The sequence below is a fragment of the Tamandua tetradactyla genome, chromosome 21 (genome assembly GCF_023851605.1).
Source record: "Tamandua tetradactyla isolate mTamTet1 chromosome 21, mTamTet1.pri, whole genome shotgun sequence".
Lineage (NCBI taxonomy): Eukaryota > Metazoa > Chordata > Mammalia > Pilosa > Myrmecophagidae > Tamandua > Tamandua tetradactyla.
This window is the reverse complement of record NC_135347.1, coordinates 583,496-605,343: the sequence shown is the minus strand read 5'-3', so window position 1 is coordinate 605,343 and position 21,848 is coordinate 583,496. Positions and strand designations below refer to the sequence as shown.

The 21,848-nt window shown below is 37.5% G+C and overlaps 1 protein-coding gene across 16 annotated transcripts in view; it reads right to left on the bottom strand.

The window, feature by feature from the left end:
• The window catches only part of MARCHF3 (membrane associated ring-CH-type finger 3), a 169,822-nt gene that overhangs the window by 55,639 nt on the left and 92,335 nt on the right, over positions 1 to 21,848 (bottom strand). Inside the window, exon 1 of one of the 16 annotated variants that reach the window (XM_077138771.1) lies at positions 10,254 to 10,661. The exons of the other annotated variants lie outside the window; for them this stretch is intronic. The gene's annotated coding sequence lies outside the window, so the exon portion shown is untranslated. Of the gene's footprint in view, positions 1 to 10,253; positions 10,662 to 21,848 lie in introns of those variants that run through there. 16 annotated transcript variants of the gene reach the window in all.

Here is a 21,848-nt window from a genome sequence, read left to right as displayed (position 1 = left end):
ACAACAAGAAAAACTACACAATGATCTTTTACTATTAAAGTCACCTGTCTGGAGGACGGGGGAGGAAGTCAAAGATTGTCCTCTCACTGAATGAAAGTGAATTCTGTGAATACATTAGTCACTAAAGTTGCAAACAGCTATTTTACTTAGAAAATCTTAAAAAGGGTGCCACAAGTTTCCCCCTTCTTGGATAGTGTATAATAACAGCACATATACAAATTCCTGCTAGCATTCAACTCTACAACAATCATAGCCATATGCTAGGGTTGATTTATAACAAATGACTCTCAACTTAAACATCATTATTATCCATTATTTACTCATTAACAACTCCATTCCTTGGGTATACCTTCCCTATACAAAAAGATTAGGATCAGTGTCTCAACCACATAATTTCCCCTCCTTCCTGAACTTTCTTCCCTTTCATGACCTTTAAGGTACCTTAAATACCAAGGTATGTTTGCCTAAGTGGTACAATCTATTTGGCCGGGTTGGACAAAGGGTTTTAGGAGTGGTCTGGATGGGAGAACACTCACTAAAACTCTTGGCTACTACCTATTTCTCATTGCTCTCTTATCCCTTGCCTGTTCCTAGGGTGATCAACCTTCATTGTTTCCTTTTTGGAACATGTTACAAGATTAATAAATAAAACAGAAACTTGGAATTACTGTCAATGTTTTGAAGAAATAAATAATCAATTGTTACTTTAGCAGTTAGAGATTCTTCTGGACCAAGGGTACTTAAATCCCAAATCTAAGAATTGAAAGAAAGAAAATCCAAATAAAAATTCTATTTTTTCTCCAATAGTAGGCAACTCTATGTTTATCCCTTTTTCTCTTAAACACAGACACAGCTTCAATTAAAGAAATCTTTCATGTTAAACAGTGAGAAGTTCTTTACACTAAATGGCACTTACAATTGTAGTATAACTCTTTTTTTATTTATTGAATTATTTTGTTTTTGTTTTTTAAATAAAAGGGGGCTAGAAGCTTTGATTTTCAAAGATTAATGAATGTTACAGTGGGTGGCAGAAAATATAGAATCTTAAGTTTATAAGATTCCCCTCAATTCCTTGTTTTGGAAGGAAAAGAGGGAAAATGTTCAGTGGAGTTATCATTTGAACAGATATAGGAGTTACTATTTATAATTCAGGTAAAACTGCCATTAGCACACTATAATTCAGGCTGGTTCATAAGAATTATGTTTAGAATTTGGTAGAAGAATGATGACAATTAATACACATGCTTTAGGGATCAGGTGCCAAACTGAACAGAGAAAAAGTAAGGCCTCTCTCCTCTTAAGTACTTTTGTGCTGAGCTGCCTTTCAGGAGCCTTCTAACAATGCAGGAAAGATTAAAAGTTCAAAACTATTTTTAAATAGTTGCTGCCTTTTCCATACTGTGGAGAAAAATTTTGACACCATCCACCCAACAAGGAGGTGTAATAAAATAGAAAAAAAAAAAAAAAAACAGGTGGGAAAATTCACACTTGCTAGAAACAGTTTTCAGAATTGTGCTTGGGTTTTCAAAACTTAAGCCAGACTATGTGTTAAATGTGATAATCGTCTCCTAAAGACTTGAATCTGAATAAGACAGGACTGGTTTGCATCTCGGTCTAGCACAACACTAAAGTAAGATTCTGGCAGAATTACGGTTTACATGTGGGCCCAGTCCCCAGGAAAGCACATCCATTCATTCATTCATTGGTTTGTTGGTGAGAGAGCCATGGAAGTGCAGAGGGGCTCCTCTGCTGGCAGAGCTGCTGGTAGTTTCCCTGACTTCTGGCCAGTACTGAAACTTAAATAATGAGAGGGGCTAGACAGGTAAAGGGGGATGGGAAGAGAGTTCCAGGTAGAGGTACCAAGATGTGCAAAGACCCTGAGTGGAAGAGTAACTGAAAGAAGTTCCCAAAGGCTATAGTTCAAAGTGGGACAGAAGAGAGGAAAGGAAAGAAGCTAAAGGGATAAGAGGTTCAACTTGACTCCAAGGGCACAGGGCAGCCACTGGTGGCTTTGGGCTTTGAGCAGCAGGGTAAAGTCTATAAGTGTAGGGTTCAGAGGCAGAAAGACCTGCATTTGAATTTGGTTTCTGCCAGCTAGGGGACATCAGGAAAGCTTCTAATGTCAGCTGAACCTCATCTGTATCATGGGGATAATCCCAGTATTTGTCTCATCGGGTGGTTGTGAAGACACAGAAAAAGTGCTCAGCACAAGGCCTGGTTCGTTGGAATTGCTCAGCAGGCACCCTGCACAGCCCAGCTAATCTCAGGGCAGATGCACACATTCTATAGGGGCCCTTTCTAAAGTTCCTTCTTGCTTTAAGACACTGGGATTCTGCTAGTTTAGGACGGTGTTTTTTCACACTTTGTATTGTTATCCATTAGTGGATGGTGAAATCAATTTAGAGTCTTGGGCATCATTTAACAAAATGAAATAGAATAGAGTAAAAGCGAATTAAGATGCAAACAAACCAGAGTCCATCATGCATAGCAGGGGTAAGTTTTGTTTTTTCTACACAGGATCTGGGTTGCCATATAAAATTCATTCGTGAAGGTCACAATGAAAAAGTTGGAAAGACCCTGCCTCAACAGAAACCATCTGAGCTTTGAGGACTAGGAGAGCGGGAACGAAGCAAATGGCATCGGCCTTCTCTCACCTCAGGAACTGGAAATGTCTGGAAATGGGGATTTAGTCCTCTGGATTTCCAAGGTTTCTCACCTTCCAAAGTCTACTACAATAGTGATGTTTCTTGGGCCAGGTGGGAGTCGTGATGTTCTGTCAGCCTGCGGCCAGAATATCTGACAGCTAGCTCATAGCAAGGGCCCCAAAGGCCAGGAGTGAGAGGGCCTCGTCTAAGCAGTTAGGGAGTGTAGGGACTAAGGACCTCGGGTTGCCCTGTTATAACTCGGACAGTGAGTCAAACTAGGCAGAAACCATCCAAGGCAAGTCACTGCCCAAAGGTTTGGTACAGGAAGGAACTGAGTAGGTGAAACTGACTTCTACTTTGGTGTATTCCAGAGAGATAATTCTATATGTGAATAGATTTTAGAATAATTTATTTTCAACATATGTCAAAACATATCTAGTTTGCCCTTTGGAGTTGCAAAAACCGTTTGGCATTTCTTTTCCTTTGCAATTTAAAAAATAGAAAGTAACCGCAGATGCCTGGTCAGTATTTGGGTGAAAAAACAAGCACCAAACCATGATTTAGTTTCCTTGAACTTCCAGAGTTCATTCCCTAGGCATATGCAACTGGCACCACATTAGCTGCTGAAATTTATTGATAAAGGAATTATTCTTCACCAATGATGTTTTTAAAGCCCATTCTTTACAGGAAGCTGCAACAGAACAATCAAGGCTCCCTCGCTTTCCTTTTCCTCCTTCCTATCATGACAAAAATGGCAAAAAATAACCTCTTAAATCCTGGATTTTACTGGGGAAGGCACAGGAGTACGAGAATAAAAGGACGTTTTCTTTCCTGGTTGCAGGAGGATCTCATATACCCAGTTCAGGCGGTCACTGAAACCACAGACATTACCATGTCGCCTCTCACATGGGGGGCAGAGGGACAGTGGTGGGGATGTGAATTTGCTCACATATGTGGGTGGGGACAGTATGAGAACAGACGCGCTAAACATGACAATTGTGTTTCTGGTCAGAGAGGACATCCCATTAACAATCTGCAGGTATGACTTCCTGGATGAAATATCTTTCCCTACTATTCTCACTCATCAAAATAATCTTTTAGGGGAGGGAAAAACCAATATATGCTTCCTACATTAATAAAATACCACCAAGCCAGGAACAGCTCAATTCCATCCCTCAAACATTATTGAGCGCTCCTTCCCTCCCAGCCAGATCCATCCAGGTGGGCACATTGCCAGGCTTTGGGGAGCACCATCGATAGCACTGCCCAGTTTCTCACTCACTGTTATTAATTTCTACTGAGCATCTGGTGCATGCACTGGGCTAGGACTTGTGAAGAAATACACAAAGGAAGACAGAAAACTTTGCCCCTGGTCATTTCCCTGTTTTGTGGACAAATGATATACTGAATGAAAGAGTGAATGAGGGAACAAGGAGTTGAAAGCAGCCTTAGGTTGTGGCACTGGATTTTCTGTTATATGGGGTTCTACATAATGCTCTTTGGGTTAGATCCTAGTCCTTTGGGCTAGGAGTTCATTGTGCCTGCATCACCTGTGACGGAGGCCATCAACATAGAACTTGGTGACAGTTACAGGAAGATTCTAGTATACAAAGAAGAGAGAGAACAGGGGACTAACAATGTGGGTGGACTGTTCATACGTTGGTGTTGACATGATCCTAGAAAGGATGAATGAAACATCTGCATGTGGCAGGAGTGAGCTGAGGAAGGCATCCCAGGGAAGGCAGGCTGCTTAGATAGGAAGCATTTGTCTGATGCGTGGTGTGCATGTGTGTCTTTGTTGGCTTGCTGTACAGGGGTGGAGGTGGAAAGCGGAACCATGAGGGAATGCAGAGAGGAGGGGGGATTTTCCCCATTGGAAGTAAAATCTTCCTTGGTACTCAAAAGTTTTTGATACAAGTATAAAAATTATTTCTCTTAAATAGAATTCTAGCTTCATTAAAAGGAAATACTAGTGAAGAAAATACCTTAAAAGACATGGCTTAGGAGGCAAACACAATTATCAATGCATTCAAATCTAAATCCTTCATATATATATGTTAAAGAAAACAGGGTACTAGCCAGCTAACAAATGATACGAAGTCTCAAATGAATCTTCCCTGAGGGACTTATTTTTTTTTATAACTTTTGTACTGTATACTATAACATACATAAGCAAAGAAATAAAAAAGCAATAGTTTTCAAACCACTCTTCAACAGGTAGTTACAAGACGGATCCCAGAGTCTGTCATGGGCTATCAAATGATATTTTCAGATTTTTCCTTCTATCTGCTCCAGAATATAGAGGCTTAAATATCTTTTTATCACCACAATCAACTTTTCTGTGAAAAATAACAAATATACAAAAAAGCTATAAATTTCAAAGCACAGCATCACAATTAGTTGTGAAACATAATTCAGAGTTTGACATGGGTTACAATTCCACAATTTTAGGTTTTAACTTCTAGTTGCTCTAAGATACTAGAGACTAAGAGAGATATCAATTTAATGATTCAGCAATCATATTCATTTGTTAAATCCTATCTTCTCTGTATACCTCCACCAATACCTTTGATCTTTCTATTCTTCTGTTTTGGGCTATGGTCATTCTAACTTTTTCATGTTGGAAAGGGCTGTCAATAATATGGTGTAGGGAGATGGAACTATCTGCTGTTCTGGAGAGCCTGGACCTTCTATCCAGTTCAGGAACCCATCTGGAGGTTGTAGGTTTCTGGAAAGTTACACTAGTGCATGGAACCCTTGTGGAATCAGAGGCAGAAAGACCTGCGTCCCAAATATTTTCTCCCATTGAGTTGGCTGCCTGTTAACCTTTTTGACAAAGTCTTTTGACGTGCAGAAGCATTCGATTTTGAGGAGTTCTCATTTATCTGTTTTTTTCTTTTGTGCTTTGGGTGTAAAGTTTAGGAAACATTACTAGGTCTTGAAGATGTTTCCCTACATTTTCTTCTAGAAGCTTTATGGTGCTATTTCTTATATTTAGGGGTTTGATCCACTTTGAGTTAATTTTTGTATAGGGCGTAAGGTAGGGATCCTCTTTTATTCTTTTGGCTATTGATATCCAATTCTCATATGCCCAATTATTGAAAAGACTATTTTGTCCCAGTTCAGAGGAGTTGGGGACCTTGTGAAAAACCAGTTGACCATAGAGTTGGTGGTCTATTCTTCATTCTCAATTTGATTCCATTGATCAATGCTTCTATCTTTGTGCCAAAACCATGCTGTTTTGACCACTGAGGCTTTATAATAGATTTTAAAGTCAGGGAGTGTCAATTCTGTCAGTTTGTTCTTTTTTTTTTTAGGATGCTTAAAAAAAAATGATGCCAGCTAACAAATGATATGAAGTCATTTGTTATATGACTTCATATAACATGAAATATGAAGAGACCCTGAATTCAGGGTCTTTTTCCCTTCCAGATGAATTTGGTAGTTAGCTTTTCCAAGTCTTCAAAGTAGGTTGTTGGAATTTTGATTGGTACTGTGTTGAATCTGTAGATCAATTTGGGGAGAATGGACATCTTAATTATATTTAGCCTTCCTATCCATGAGGGAATGTCTTTCCACCTATTAAGATCTCCTTTGATTTCTTTTAGCAATGTTATGCAGTTTTCTGTGTTCAAGTTGTTTACATCCCTAATTAAGTTCATTCCTAAGTACTTGCATATTTAGTTGCTATTTTGAATGGAATTTTTTCCTTAACTGACTCCTCAGCTAGGTCATTGCCTGTGTATAGAAATGTTACTCATTTTTGTACATTAATTTTACATCCTGCCACCTTGCTGAATTTATTAGCTCAAGTGACTTTGCTGTAGATTTTTCAGAATCTTCCAAGTATAGTATCATGTCATATACAAATAATGAAAGTTTTACTTCTTCCTCTCCAATTTGGATGTCTTCTATTTCTTTGTCCTGCCTCATTGATCTAGTTAGAACTTACAGCCCAATGTTGAATAATTGTGGGGACAGTGGGCATCCTTGTCTCGTTCCTGATCTTAGGGGGGAAAGCTTTCAGTCTCCCTCCACTGGGTACGATATTTTTTCATGTATTCCCTTTAACATATTGAGGTAGTTACCTTTGATTCCTATCTTTTGGAGTGTTTTTATCAGAAAAGGATATTGAACTTTGTTGAATGCTTTTTCAGCATCAATCAAGATGATCATGTGATTTTTTTCTTTCAAATTGTTAATGTGCTTTATTACAATAATTGATTTTCTTATGTTGAACCATTCTTGCATTCCTGGAATAAACCTTACTGCTCGTGGTGTATAATTCTTTTAATGTATTGTTGGATTCGATTTGCTAATATTTTGTCGAGAATTTCTGCATCTATGTTCATTAGGGAGATTGGCCTGTAGTTTTCCTTTCTTACAGCATCTTTACCCGTTTTTGGTATTAAAATGATAATAGCTTCATAAAATGGGTTAGGTAGAGTTCCTTTTTCCTCAATTTTTTTGGATAAGTTTCAGCAGGCTTGGTGCTAGTTCTTTTGGGATTGTTTAATAAAATTACCCTGTGAAGGCATCTGGCCCTGGGATTTTATTTGTAGGAAGATTTCTGATGACTGATTAAACCTCTTTACTTGTGATTGGTTTGCTGAGATCTTCTATTTCTTTCTGAGTCCGTGTACCTTGTTTGTGTGTTTCCAGGAATTAGTGCATTTCATCTAAGTTGTCCAGCTTGTTGGCATATAGTTGTTCATAGTATCCTCTCATGATTTCTTTTATTTCTTCAGGGTTTGTGGTAATGCACCCTTTTTCACTCCTCATTTTGTTTATTTGCATCCTCTCTTCTTTTCTTTTTCAGTCTTGCTAATGGCCCATCAATTTTATTATTCTCTCAAAGAACCAACTTTTGATTTTATTGATTCGTTCTACTGTTCTTTTGTTCTTCCATATATTCAGCTGTGCTTTAATCTTTGTTATTGCTCTTCTTGTATTTGCTTTGGGGTTAGTTTGCTGTTCTTTCTCAAGTTCCTCAAGGTGAGCAGTTAAGGCCTTGATTTTTGCTCCTTCTTTTTTTTTTGCATGGGGAGGTACTGGGAATTGAACCTGGGTCTCCTGCATGCAGGCGAGAACTCTACTTGCTGAACCGTTGTTGTGTTAGATTCTGTTGTCAACTTGGCCAGGTGAGCATACCTAGTCTTGTTGCTACGGTCATAAGCCAATGGTACGTGAACCTCATCTGTTGCTAATTACATCTGCAGTCAGCTAGGAGGCGTGTCTGCTGCAATGAGTGATGTTTGACTTAATTGGCTGGTGCTTAAATGAGAGAGCACAATGCAGCACAGCCTAAGCAGCTCGGCATTCCTCATCTCAGCACTTGCAGCTCAGCCCAGGCCTTTGGAGATGCAGAAAGAAGTCACCCCAGGGAAAGCTGTTGGAACCCAGAGGCCTGGAGAGAAGACCAGCAGCTAGTAAACTAAAACAACTAACTGTCTTTCGTGTTTTTTAATATAGACATTAGGGCAATAAATTTCCCTCTCAGTACAGCCTTTGCTGCATTCATAAGTTCTGATAAATTATATTCCCATTTTCATTTGTCTCCAGATAGTGACTGATTTCTCTAGCTATTTCTTCTTTGACCCACTGGATGTTTAAGAGTGTGTTATTTAATCTCCATATATTTGTGAATGTTTTCATTCTTTGGTGGTTATTGAGATCCAGCTTCATTCCATTGTGATCAGAGAAAGTGCTTTTGAATAATTTCAATGTTTTAAATTTATAAAGACCTGCTTTGTGCCCCAGCATATGATCTATCCTGGAGAATATTCCATGATCACTAAAGAAAAATTCCCTAAGCGATTTAATTATTCTGTTAAAGTGATTTCCCATTAAAGATGATGACACACGGATCACCTAAATCAAGAAAAATATGATGACATTTGGTTGGTGTATCAAAAACAAACATTTGTAGTGGTTCTGATGGAATAGAAAATGCAGAATGTCCTCTAGGACAGTGTAACAGGTAACACTGATAATACCCCACACAGCAAGAGCCCTAGAATGGTCAATCTACACCCTGAAAAACCTTAAACCCTTTCATCTTTGCAGGACCTGGAAGCTAGAAACCCAAGTGTAAAAGTAAAATATATCATCTCTGTCCATTATAGCAACCCTCCATTCAACACCCAGTTCTTGACAAAATGGAGTGGCCCTGATGAGATCCTGGAGGGACAGATAGGTGGCAAGTGGGCTGGTTTCCCCTAACTTACCCTTTTGGTTTTTAAAGGAATCATAGAATTTCCAGCATAATTCAAGGGCAGATGAGGGAACTGGGATCAGTTGAGATAAACAAATAGTTAGGGTGGGACTAAATGATCTGAGAAAGAAGGAGTTGAACCTTGCAGAAATTCTGGGACTTCAGGGAAAACAGGAGTCTCCAAGAAATGAGTTGAGGCAAAAAGTAAAGGAAACAGCTTCTCTTTTTGCTATATAGAAACTCTTTTCAACTCTCTCACTTGTCTACTCTCTTGGCAAAACCAAGATCCATTCAGTATCTTTGTTGCTGAATGCTGCTGGAGAAAAACACAACTGCATTGAACAATCTTACTTTAAATCCATGACCACAAATCTCAATAAGCCCTTAATACAGTCTAGCAATAAAACTTTATTTCCTCAATCCATTCACTCATACAAACTCACTTCCTTTACAATTTCACACTGTCTGCTTTCCCTTCAAACCTCCAACACATTCTCCCCACCGTCATTCTCAGCTGATGAACCTGCTTCTCATTTCATGAAGCAATTCAAAGAGAACTTCCACAAATTCCCACCACTGTATGGTGGTGTCTGTACACATAGACTCTGCCTCTCCACCTGTTAACCATGAAAGAACCACCCGTGCTCCTTTCTCCATTTGTGCACCAGATACCACCCCCACCCGCAAAGAGCTTATCTAGTCTACAGGCTTCACTCTAGCAATGCTGCCCTCTCGTCGTCTTCATTGATTTCTCCCACTTACAGCAGCAGACAAATATGCAGTTACTTTTCCCATATTAACCAAAATTATTTTACCCCACTTTTGCAGCTATCACCTTATTTCTCTGTTCCCCTTAGGGCAAATCTCCTCAAAAGAGCTTTCTCTATACCTTCCCTCTCACTTTTTCTCTCTTTTTTTCAGATTTATTAAGGTATAATTGAAATACCCTAAAGTGCATAAATTTCAAGTACACAATTTGATCAGTTTTAATATAGGTGTACACCTTTGAAATCATTACCATAATCAAGATGAACCTATTCATCCACGCTCATGAGTTTCCTTCTGAACCCTTCTATCTCTCTTGAACTCCTTCGTCAGGCTTTTGCTACCACAACTCCAATGAAACCGCCCTTCTCAAGGTCATCAGTTAAATCCATGTTACTAAATCCAATAGTCGACTGTCGATCCTTATTTTATTTGACCTCTCAGTTGTATTTAATTGTTTTCTCCCTCCATCTTGATCCACTTTCTTTACTTGGCTTCCAAGACATCATACTTGATAGGTTTTCTTCCTACCTCATTTGATAAGTTCCTCTACTTCTCTCTATCATTTTAATGCTGGAGAATACAGAATTATGAAATAATTACAGTAAAATTAATGTTGTACTACTTACAGATTCTCCCTGTTATTAGAGGTGCTGTTTGACATATCTTGACAGAAGTGGATGAGATGTACACAAACAGTTCTGACTGTCTGCACTGACCTTTAATGTTTCCATTTCAGTTCCCTGGATATTTTTTTCCCATTGTTCAGTGTTTCCTCTGTAGGTTTTTGAATTTTGGCACAACTGTGATCTAGGCCTTTTACTCTCTAAGAAAGATACATAAATTATAAGATAAACAGCTTTGGCAGCAAACTTGCATTTTTCTCCAGGACACTCTCTTATTATTATTGTTTTCTTTTGGGGGGGGACATGGGGAGACGGTGGGTGGAGGAGGAAGGGAGGAGGAATCAGCAACACAGAGGGAACTTTAATTTTTTTACTTCTGTTTTAAAATTTATTATAAAATCAATGCATTCTCATGATAATACAAAATTCACTCATTAAAGGAGAGGCATAATTTCTCCAGTTCCTACAGTGAATAAAACAGAGGCATAATATCTCCAGTTCCTACAACACCCCTAGTTCTAGTAAACTCTAGGAATAATTCTTGGTTTAGTTCTAGCAGGGCCTTTACCTCCTCTCATGAGTTAACACCTTCACACACACTATTAGCTCCCAGTTAAAAAAAATAAAATAAAAATAAACTAGAAATTTAGCTCATGACTTTTTTTTTTTAACCTCTTTCTTTTTCTTCCCAATTTTAGTTCTTTTCTAACTTTAAATGACATGCCTAAACGTTCATTTCTTGATCCATCAATCAAAACAGCATTTCTCTTTTCTAATTGTAATTTTATTGATGAAGTCACACACCATACAATCCATCTAAGTGTACAATCAATGGTTCATAGTATCATCACATAGTTAGGCAGTCATCATCATGATCATTTTTAGAACATTTCCATTACTTCAGAAAAATAAAGAAAAAGAAAAAAGAAAACCCCAAACATCCCACCCCTCTTACCTTTCCCTCTTACTGAATACTAGTATTGTACTTTACTAAATTTTAAGACTTACAATAGGAGTAGGTTAACTAACACAGTGTAATATTTTCATAGGGAGATACATTTATCAGTGGAACAGAACAAAACAGCCAGAAGTGGATCCATACAGACATGGGCAACCGATATATATTTTTTTCAATATATTTATACAATCATATCAAAGGGTTACTTCAGGAATTTCCTTCTGGCTATTTTAAAACACTAGACACTAAAAAGAAATATCTATATAATGAGTCAGTAGTCACAGTCATTTGTTAAATAGTAGTTTCTGAGTTGCACCTCCTCTCTTATTTAATCTTTCTCTCAATCTTCAGTGATATCTGGGCAATGACCATTCAACTGCTTCGTGCTGGAAAGGGTGTTGACTTTATGGGTAGAGGAATGAAACTAGTTGATGTTCTTGGAGAGACTGGTACCTCTGGGTTTCAGGGCCTATCTGGTGTAAGATCAATTTGGAGACCTCAAGCTAAAACAGTATCTCCAACTTTCCCCTACCGTTTAAGCTGAGGAAATTGTATTCACTTTTCTCCATTGCTCCTTTCTGTCCATTACCCATATTCTTCCAGTCATATCATTAATTTTGCATTAATATTTATCATTTAAATTGTCTGTAATCATAATTGTGCCTTTCATGGATACTTTAGAAGGAAATTTCAGAAAATGAAAACCAAATGAAGCAGCATTTCAATATTATGATTCTGCAGATATTGTTCACCAAAGAACCAAGTCATGCGATTAGATAGTTGAAGAGATGCTGGGTCTTTTAACCTGTGTTACTTAAAGGAGAATGTTCCAAGCATCAAAGCAAAACCTCTTTTTTTTTTTAACTTTTTTTTACTAATTAAAAAAAATTAACAAACAAAAAATTTAGATATCATTCCATTCTACATATACAATCAGTAATTCTTAATATCATCACATAGTTGCATATTCATCATTTCTTAGTACATTTGCATTGATTTAGAAAAAGAAATAAAAAGACAATAGAAAAAGAAATAAAATGATAATAGAGAAAAAAAGACTATACATACCATACCCCTTACCCCTCGCTTTCATTTACCACTATTTCAAACTGAATTTATTTTAACATTTGTTCCCCCTATTATTTATTTTTATTCCACATGTTCTACTCTTCTGTTGATATAGTAGCTAAAGGGAGCATCAGACATAAGGTTTTCACATTCACAGAGTCTCATTGTGAAAGCTATATCATTGTTCAATCATCATCAAGAAACATGGCTACTGGAACACAGCACTACATTTTCAGGCAATTCCCTCCAGCCTCTCCACTATATCTTGAACAACAAGGTGATATCTACTTAACGCGTAAGAATAACCTCCAGGATAACCTCTTGACTCTGTTTGGAATCTCTCAGCCATTGACACTTTGTCTCATGTCTCATTTTACTCTTCCCCCTTTTGGTCAAGAAGTTTCTCTCAATCCCTTGATGTTAATTCTCAGCTCATTCTAGGGTTTTTCTCAGTCCCTTGATGTTGAATCTCAGCTCATTCCAGGATCTCTGTCCCATGTTGCCAGGAAGGTCCACACCCCTGGGAGTCATGTCCCACGCAGAGAGGGGGAGGGTGGTGAGACCGCTCATCGTGTTGGCTGGAGAGAGAGGCCACATCTGAGCAACAAAAGAGGCTCTCTTGGGGGTGACTCTTAGGCCTAAATTTTAAGTAGACTTAACCTATCCTTTGTGGGGTTAAGTTTCATGTGAACAAATCCCAAGACTGGGGGCTCAGCCTATAGCTTTGGTTGTCCACACTGCTAGTGAGAATATCAAGAATTCAACTTGGGGAAGTTGAATTTCTCCCCACTCTCACCATTCCCCGAAGGGGGCTAAAGCAAAACCTCTTTTATTATATTCCATCAATTGCTCAAAATCAAAGCATATTTCATGTGTTTTATAATTGGCTATGTATTTATAAGAAGTTTTAGTTTGTATTTTTCTATATGCTTTTGTTTTTTCCTTGTTGACAAAAGCAGATATGATTTCACCCTAATGTTAAAATCATACAGTTTCCTAATCAAACTATTACAGATGATGTATGCTCTTCTAGAAGATAAGCTTTCTGTTGCTTTCTGATGTCAAGTTGTAATTCAGACATACTGATTTCTAAACCTGCCACTACCACAGGATTTCTTTTCACTGTACTCTTTGATTAGTCAACATTTTCTTAAACAATGCTCTTCTTTCTCTCTTTTGGGTTCTCTGCTTCCTTTACCAGAGAATATTCTCAAGCAATTTTTTTTCAGTAAGTGTGCATCAAAAGTCAACTTAGTGAGTACTTATATGTGTTAAAAATCCTTACTCTGATGTCATTTTTTGATTAATATTTTAACAGTATATAAATTCTACATTCAAAATTATTTTCTCTTAGCACTTTCAAGTCATTATTCTAATGTCAGTTTTGCTGGTAGGTGATTTTTAGTATTTGTAAGTAACTTTATTTTCTCCTTTCTCAATACTATTTTCATCTTCTCTTCACCTTTGTATTCAAGATTTCATAAGGATTAAAGAACTTACATTTAAAAAAATTCAGTTTTGCCTGGGAAGCCATAAAACCATACAGCCAAGATCTGTGTTCTATGTATCTTTTATATTGCCTGGAACACACAGTAATTACACATTAGTCCTGAAGTTCCATTACTCAGGAGGTAGTATAACAACAAAAAGTCCACCAGACCTGAAATTTCTTCCTTGGTCCATTATATTTTCTCTTGTATATTTAACCTCTTTATCTTTTTGCTATATGTTCTAACAGATTTCCTTGACAGTATCTTTTTCTTAATCTTAAAAAAATATTTTTATTGAGAAATCCCCATATGCATACATTCCATACATGGCACACAATCAATGGCTCACAATATCATTACATAGTTGTGTATTCACCACCATGATCATTTTTTCAAACACTTGCATCACTCCAGAAAAAGAAATAAAAACTCATACATACCATACCCTTTACCCTTCTCTCTCAATGACCACTAGTATTTCCATCTTTCCAATTCATTTTACCTTTGTCCCCCTATTATTTATTCATTTTTATCCATATTCTTTTACTCATCCATCCATACCCTGGATAAAAGGAGCATCAGTCACAAGGTTTTCACAATCACACAGTCACACTGTAAAAGTTCTATCCTTACACAATCGTATTCAAGAATCAAGGCTACTGGAACAGAGCTCATCAGTTTCAGGTACTTCTTTCCAGCCACTCCAACACACCATAAACTAAAAAGGGATATTTATATAATGCGTAAGAATAACCTCCAGGATAAACTCTTGACTCTGCTGAAGTCTCTCAGGCACTGAAACTTTATCTCATTTCTCTCTTTCCCCTTTTGCCAGTAAGACTTCCTCAATCCCTTGATGCCAGGTCCTGGCTCATCCCGAGATTTCTAACCCATGTTGCCAGGGAGATTTACCTCTGGGAGTCATGTCCCAAAGAGGATGGAGGGCAGTGAGTTCACCCGTTGAGTTGGCTTAGAGAGAGAAGCCACATCTGACCAACAAAAGATGATCTCTCGGGGTGACTCTTAGGCCTAATTTTTTTTTTTACCTTTCTCCTAGGAATATTTATTATATTATTTTCTTTATCTTTACACAAGCTATCTTGATAAGATCTGGCCTTCTGAATTATTGTGCCATATTGGTTTCTTGGATATATGTTTAATCTCCCTTTTAAGCAAGTATGAGCTTACTGTTTTCACATACCCATGATGAGAATATCTAGAGGTATATGTATGCTGATACTTGTTGATCTGGTTGACCGGGCCAGAGCCGACATTACAATGCATTCACTTTCAGATTTGTTGTTTTAGAAGTCTCTGAGAACATCACAGAAGAATGTCAGCATGCATCCATTTTTACTATTTATTGTTTTAGGATTATAAGATGGCTGTCACAGCTCCATATCTGGCCCATGTTCATAATATACAGAAAAAATATTTTAACTTCTGTCAGATCCCTTAATATCATCTTGCTCATACTGTCTAGTTATGTAATATAAAAGCTTATACATATTGATATGAGCCAGTCAATCAAAGAAGAAAATTATTAGAAAATCACTAAATATCCTAAACAGGAGCTTTGCACAGAACCTGCAGTGAATGTCCCAGGGTTGGAGTTCATGGGACTCAAGGCCATGAGCTGGGATCATGCTGAGTCCAGAGCAAGGTGTCTGTCTCCTTTGAAAGCTGGATATATTCCATTTTCCTTATCTTTTATTTGTTAATTTTATTATCATACTTTGTTCTCTCCACATATAACTGGTGGAACAAAGTAAGCTGTTTTTCAATGTACTTGTGTTTTACAACATCTGTTCTGCTCTTCGATGTTTTTATACGGACAAAACCATTTGTCAACGGTGTATTTAAAACTGTAAACTCACTTATATTTCTACTTTCATATCAGACTCAGTTTATGCAACTGTTAAAATGAGTCAAAAGTCTTAAAAGTGTAAAAGCAATATTTCATTTGTTTTGGATACGTTTTATCTACTTTGTGGCTTGGTTATTTGTAAAGTCTTCTCTTTTTGGTAAAAACTGCAATAGCCTGCAGATAGAACAGCATAGAAAATAACAGCTCATTCATAAAGACAAAAAACAATTTTCCATCAACTCTGCCCTAACAACCTGAAGTCACCATGATTATTCACACCCACAACCTTCCTTTCAACCAGCCACTCATGCTGTGAAATCATTTATACATCTACATTTCCATCTATTCACTCCTATAAGTGGCTAGAGGAGGAAAAAAGTCAACAGGGAATTGTGGCTAATCTTTCCTCTTATAGGATGAAAGCAGGAGAAACAATCAGACTACAATGTTTTTTCTACTTATTCTAATGAGATCTTCTGGGGGTAGTTTCTATGGGAAGGTCATGGCTATGAAAGGTGTTCAGGAGGATACACCTGACTGAGGCAGCTTATGGCAGGCAAGCATGGAATTAGTATGTATGTGGCATGGCTTGATGAAATACATCAAAGTCATCTACACAGTTATTCTAATATTAAATGGATGTATTTCCTATCTGAAATAATGTCCTTTGTGTAACGTAATGCTCCTCCAGTATTATTTGGCAAAACTGTTTTCTTTCCACCTTTTCTTTATTGTATAATATAACATATATATACAGAGCAAAGAAATAAAAAAGCAATTAAGTTTTCAAAGCACTCTTCAACAAGCAGTTATAGGACAGATTCCAGAGTTTGTCATGGGCTACCGTACGATCCTCTCACATTTTTTCTTCTAGCTGCTCCAGAATATGAGGCTAGAGGGCTTAAATATTTTTTTTATCATCACAATCGACTTTTTTTTTTCCTTCTTTTTCTCTTTTTGCGAAAAATAACAAAAATACAAAAAAGCTATAAATTTCAAAGCACAGCACCACAATTAGTTGTAGAACATATTTCAGAGTTTGAAATGGGTTACAATTTCACAATTTTAGGTTTTTACTTCTAGCTTATTCTAAAATACTGGAGACTAAAAGAGATATCTATTTAATGATTCAGCATTCATATTCATTTGTTAAATCCTATCTTCTCTGTATTACTCCACCATCACCTTTGATCTTTTCCATCCCTCTCTTTAGGGGTGTATGGGCTATGGCCATTCTAAATTTCTCATATTGGAAGGATATGTCACTAATATGGGGTAGGGAGATCGAACTATCTGATGTTCTGGAGTGGCTGGGCTAGGTTTCAGGATTCATCTGAACCAGGGACCCATCCAGAGGTTGTAGGTTTTCTGGAAAGTTACTCGAGTACATGGAGCCCTTGTGGAATCTTATATATTGCCCTAGGTGTTCTTTAGGATTGGCTGGAATGGTCCTGATTGGGGGTTGGCAGGTTATGATAGGTAGCAAGGTCTAACTGAAGCTTGCATAAGAGCAACCACCAGTGTAACCTCTCGGTTCTATTTGAACTCTGCCACTGATAACTCTACCAATTATACTTCTTTTCCCCCTTTTGGTCAGGATGGAATTGTTGAACCCATAGTGCCAGGGCTGGATTCATCCCTGGCAGCCAACTCCCACATCGCCAGGGAGACTTTTGCGCCTGGATGTCATGTCCCATGTAGGGGGGAAGGCAATGACTTCACTTGCAGATTTGGGCTTAGAGAGACTGAGGCCAAATCTGAGCAACAACAGAAGTCCTCCAGAAGTAACTCTTAGGCATGCCTATAGGTAGTCTAACCTTCTCTGCTACCTACATAAACTTTACAAGAGTAAGCCTCATGTTCAAGGGCATGGCCTATTGATTTGGGAATCCTTAAAGTTTGACACAGTATCAAGGGATTCCCTGATGGTAAGGTTTAATAGTTCCATAGTCTTTCTCTCCCACCTCAGAGGACTTTACAAATACTTTTTGGTTATCTGCTTAAAATACTCTAGGATGTTTCCAGGCATTACAATAATCTATACAGGATTAAAGGACTTCTTTCTTATTCTTTGCTCCCTGTGATTCAATTGTTCAAATGTGCTATACAGATAGGCTGAATTAGATTATGCACTACAGAAAATTTCCGTTCTAGACCAAATAAACCTTTCTTCCATTGGTTTCAAAGAGTATGTGTGGTTCTAAAAAAAAGACACTGTTTTCCTTACCTCTATGTTCTGAATTACTTTAACCCCAACCTGTTCAGCTTCATTCTTATCTCTAAATATCACGTTTTATATATATATATAAAACAGTCTCTTAAAATCCAGAAATAATAATCACAACTCCAGAGTTAATGTGTCTGCTCTAAAAGCTTACACTCTAGGCCCCTTCTTTCTAATAAGCATTTTGTAAAGTTGACTACACCATTTTTGCTTTTTGTTTCTGGCTTATTTTGTCTTACCAAATATCCCACATGTTCATTCACTTCGTTGCATGCCTCACGACTTTGTTCCTTTTTGTAGCAGTGCAACCTTCGTTCATAAGTATACACTACTGTTCGCCAATCACTTCTCCATCAGCGCATCCTTCAGCCACCTGCATTCATCAGGCATCACGTCGAGGGCCCAAAGTCCACAGTTTCTCAACATTCTCAATGTTAGATAATTTCATTGTTCCCAAGAGAAAGAAAACCAATAAATACACCCTCGCCAAATAGAAAATCTAAATGTCCTCTTAACTCTTGTCCTCTTAGGCCTAATTTTAAGTAGGCTTAGTCTATCCTTTGCAGGAATAAGTTTTATAGGGGTGAACCCCAAGATCGAGGGCTCAGCCTATTGATTTGGTTGTCTCTACTGCTTGTGAGAATATCAGAAATTCTCCAAATGGGGAAGGTGAATATTTCCTCCTTTCTTCCAGATCCCCCAGGGGGACTTTGCAAATACTTCTTTATTCACTGCCCAAATTACTCTGAGATACATACATCAGAGCATCACACTAACCTGGACAAACCAACAAAATCTCATGCCCTATTCAAGATTCCATGTACTTATAGTGTTCAACTAAACTGACCATACAAGTTAAATTAGGAACTGCATTAGCCAAAATATAAATTTTGCGCCAAATAAATATTTCTCCCTTTAGTCTCACACAGAAATTGAAGTTTCTAAATACAGACAATATCATCCTTTACCCACTCTTCTGATATACCTTAGTCCTATCCAGATAAGTGTCATTCCTATCTCTATCGGAAGTCTGATCACTTTTTCAACAGTTCCAGTATAGGGTACTGCAGACTTTCATAGCTTCAGAGCTCTAACTCTTGAGTCTCAGGTGTCACTAAAATAAGAGCTCTGAGTCTCAAGTGTCACATAAATACCTGAAGTTTCTGGGAACGAATAAGTATAATTTTATCAACAAACAGCTCAGTAGCTCAGAATTTAGAAAGAACAGTTACAACCTCTGAATATGTGACTGCTGTAAGAATTTATAATTTAGGACCCTTTACAATAGATCCCAACCTGATAGCCTGTGCTCTGACTTCAGTTCACTGAGTTTTTATATTATAGGTAGTCCGTATGTTGAGACATGATAATATTTGTCTTTTTGTTCCTGAAATTTCATTTCTCATACAATCACCTAGTTACATGCCTCACAACTTCATTCCCTCTTGCAGCTGCTCAGTAGTACATTGTATGTATACACCATAGTCTCCCCTTCCATTTCTCAGTTGCTGCACCCTTAGGCCACCTCCATCCATTGTGGATCGCAAACACTACCACCCTAAACACCAGTGTGCAAATCTCCATTCCTGTCCCCACTAAACACCAGTGTGCAAATCTCCATTCCTGTCCCCACACTCAGTTTCTTCAGGTATATAATGAGCAACGGGATTTCAGGATCTTATGGCAATTCCAGTGAATAGGTACATCTCTTCCTCCACATTTTCTCTAGGACTTGTTTCTCTCTGTTCATTTTTAAACAGTTTTATTCACATGTCACATAACCAAGCCTAAGTGTATAGACATGCCTTTGCCACCATAATCTATATGAAGACATTTCCTTTTCTTCCACAAGGAATCAATATTCCTTCCATTGTTGACGTTTACTTTTGGCATAATGCCTCTGTTATATTCACTGGAAGCATATTACAATATTACTGTTGACTGTAGATCCTAGCTTGCATTGATTGTACTTTTTCCTGTAAAAAATCTATTTTCAACATCCTGCAATACTGACATTCATTTGTTCACCCTCATGAGAAAATGTTTTTTTATTTGTACATTTAGTCACTATCATTGTACACTCTAGGCATGCCTAAATTATACTGTCTCAGTCTTTATCTTCTGACGTTCTTTCTGGTTTTATATATGCCCCCGAGCCCTTCTCCTTCAGTCATACTCACATCTAGCTTCATTCAGTATACTTCTATTATTGTACTACAAACAGGTAGCATTGTGCTATTTCTGAATTTTTTTCTCTTTGGGTGCATGGTCCGGGAATCAAACCTGGGTCTCCCGCATGAAAGGTGGGCATTCTACCGCTGAACCACTCGTGCACCCACTATTTCTGAATTTTTCATCAGTGCTAATGCATAGTCTCTATTCCTTCAGCACCCATTGCCCCATCTCTACCCTATTTCTATCTCCTGATAACTTGTGTTCTCAACTTCAATTCTACAAGTTCACTCATTAATGTTAGTTCACATTAGTGAGACAATACAGTACTTGTTCTTTTGTTTCTGGCTAATTTCATTCAGCATAATGTCCTCAAGGTTCATCCATATTATTAACATGCTTCATGACTTTATTCTTCTTACAGTCGTGCAATATTCCATTGTATGTATATACCACAGCTTGTTTAGCCACTGTCCACGGTGGACCTCTCAGTTTTTTCCATCTCTTGGCAATCATAAATAATACTGCTATAAATATTGGTGTGCAAATGTCTGCTTGTGTTCTTGTCCTCAGGTCCTATGAATATATACCTAATAATGGGATTCTTGGATCACATGGAAATTCTACACTTAGCTTCTTGAAGAACCCCCAAACTGCCTTCCACAGCAGTTATACGATTTTACAGTCCCACCATCAGTGGATAAGTGTGCCTCTTTCTCCACATACTCTCCAGCACTTGTCATTTTCTGTTTTTTGTTTGTTTGTTTGTTTTGATAATGGCCATTCTAGTGGCTGTCAGATATTTCCTTGTGGTTTTGATTTGCATTTCCTTAATAGCCTGTGAAGCTGACCACCTCTTCATGTGTCTTTTAGCCATTTGTATTTCCTCTTCTGAGATGTGTCTGTTCATGCCTTTTGCCCATTTTTTAATTGAGTTGTTTGTCTTTTTGTTGTTGAGTTGAAGAATCTCTTCATTTATATTCTAGATACTAAACCCTTATCTGCTATGTGGTTTCCAATATTGTCTCCCATTGCAGAGGCTCCCTTTTTAGTTTCTTGAAAAGTTATTTGATGCACAAAGTGTTTAATTTTGAATTTGAAAGTTCCCATTTATGTATTTCTTCTTTCAAAGCTTGTGCTTTGGGAGGAAGGTCTAGGAAACCACCTACTATTACAAGATTTATAAGTATTTCTCTACATTGTCATCTAAAAATTTTATGGTCTTAGCTCTGTTTTTGATCCATTTTGAGTTAATTTTTGTATAGGGTGTGAGATATGAATCTTCTTTCATTCTTTTGCATATGGATATCCAGTTCTCCAAACACCACTTATTGAAGAGGCTGCTCTGTCCCGGGAGGGTTGGCTTGACAGCCTTATCAAAGATCAATTGTCCATAGAGGAGAGGATCTATAACTGAACACTCTATTTCATTTCATTGGCCAGTATATCTTTAGTTCAGTACCATGCTGTTTTGACCACGGTAGCTTAATAATATGCTTTAAAGTCAAGTAGTGTGACACCTACCACTTCATTTTTCTTTCTCAAGATATTTTTAGCTATTTGGAGCACCCTTTCCTTCCAAATAAATTTGACAATTAGTTTCTCTAGCTCTGCAAAGTCTTTGGGATTGTAATTGGTATTTTTTTTTTTAATTTTTTTTAATCAAAAAAAAAAAGAAAAGAAATTAACACAACATTTAGAAATCATTCCATTCTACACATGCACTCAGTAATTCTTAGTATCATCACATAGATGTATGATCATCATTTCTTAGTACATTTGCATCGATTTAGGAAAAGAACTAGCAAAACAGCAGAAA